The sequence below is a fragment of the Pinus tabuliformis genome, chromosome 4_2, assembly GCF_031772625.1.
Source record: "Pinus tabuliformis cultivar Carrire ecotype Pingquan chromosome 4_2, CPIR1, whole genome shotgun sequence".
NCBI lineage: Eukaryota > Viridiplantae > Streptophyta > Pinopsida > Pinales > Pinaceae > Pinus > Pinus tabuliformis.
In genome coordinates, this window is record NC_142304.1 from 566,091,046 (window position 1) to 566,092,817 (window position 1,772).

Consider the following 1,772-nt stretch of genomic DNA (forward strand, 5'->3'; position numbering starts at 1 on the left):
GCGGCCCGGGGGTGGCGCTGCGGAGGAGAGATTGCGGTGGAGTGGCATTTATAACATTTATAACAGGTTAATGAGTGTTGTCCAGACTTTGAATTCTATTCATCCGCTTCACCAAGTCTAAGCACGCACAGACTTTGGTCCCATCCTGCATATGACTGAAAGACCGTAATTCGCAGTTGCTTTGGTATAACATTCTATCTATTAGTTTACATGTTTTATCAAAATTCAGTGAGCCCATGTTTGGCAGTGTGATAGTTAACTAGGGAAGCCATGTTTCAGGTATATTCACAGCCTTCATTTGAAGTTTTGGAAGGAAAATCGGGAGATGCGAGCAACGGAAGGTTTTCTCTACACAATCTCTTACCAAGACTGTTTCTACGCTCAGTATATGTAAGCGTGGCCACTCTGATTGCAGCAATGCTACCATTTTTTGGAGACATTGTTGGAGTGGTTGGTGCATTTGGGTGTTTACCTTTGGACTTCGTTTTTCCTGTAGTTTTGTACAACATAACGTTCAAGCCTTCAAAGAGGAGTTTGATATTCTGGGTGAACACCGTCATAGCAGTCATATTTTCGATTTTGGTAGTGTTGGGTTGCGTTGCAGCGATTCGCCAAATTTATGTTGATGCCAACAGTTACAAACTATTCGCAAACTTGTGAATTTGTATATTCATATCAGTAGCACTGTATTTTTCACTGCTTCCATTTTATCTGAATATTGTGGCACTTGTTACCGTAAACCTCCAACTTCACTCTATAAAAATATATTACACATCTATTTTCATGCACACGCCTTCTTTGTTCGGTGAAGTTTGGATTTTCTTGCTTCGAAAACAAGATACAAAATCTTTTTAATATGATAAAAAAAAAATATAATGTGCAGTCAACGGTCTAGCTGGCTTTTAGCAGTACGAGGTGTCAGAGTTTGCACATTTTTTAATATAATGTGCAGTCAACGGTCTAGCTGGCTTTTTGAAATAAAAATTAAATAGTAGTCAGGGTTAATAATAAAATATACCATGAAAATAATATAAAATATATCATGAAAAGAGGTTTAGATAAGTTTAATGATTAAGAATATGTCTAATTTAAAAGGTAGGATATTTTCAGCTCTTAAATTACTTTAAAGAATATTTTTACAGATTAATTGAGTTGATTGTTAAAATTAATATACTTTTATCTAAGTAGCAAATAAATTAATACTAATGTGACGCATTGATTAAGACAACCTAGCAGAGGAATACGACCAGGGTTGTCAAAGTTTATGACATAAAAATTAAAATGCACATTGATATAAAAATAGTTAATAATAAATATATATTAGGAAAGCATTAATAATGTTAACGCCGGTTCAACGATTAGAATGCATTTCCAATCTTTATTAAAGAATCAATACTAATTTCTTTAAATTAAGCGGAGGGTATAATATTATAGTTAATTAGTATAATAATAGTATAAGGGATTAATTTAAATAATATTATCAATATTTAATTTAGGAATGATAATGGTGGTGGTTAAATTAGTGATTTTTTTTTATGATTTGTTTTGAAATTTGATCAATTAGGTTTAAAAAGTTTTAAGAGAGAATTTTAAAAGTATTATAGTTTTGATGAGTTAGTATGTTAGGAAGTTTTTATTATAACAAATATTTTAAAAATGTGATTCAATGTGGGCGGATGTGTATACAATATTTTAAGGGAAAGGTTTTTTTCATTGTCAATTTTCTACTTAACCTTTTTGTAACAAAAATGACAATTTCTTTTGACCCATGC

General features: G+C 32.1%; 1 pseudogene; it reads left to right on the forward strand.

Moving 5' to 3' along the window:
• The first annotated feature begins 270 nt into the window (after nt 1–270).
• LOC149170551 (GABA transporter 1 pseudogene) lies at nt 271–660 on the forward strand (annotated as a pseudogene).
• The last annotated feature ends 1,112 nt before the right edge of the window (nt 661–1,772 follow it).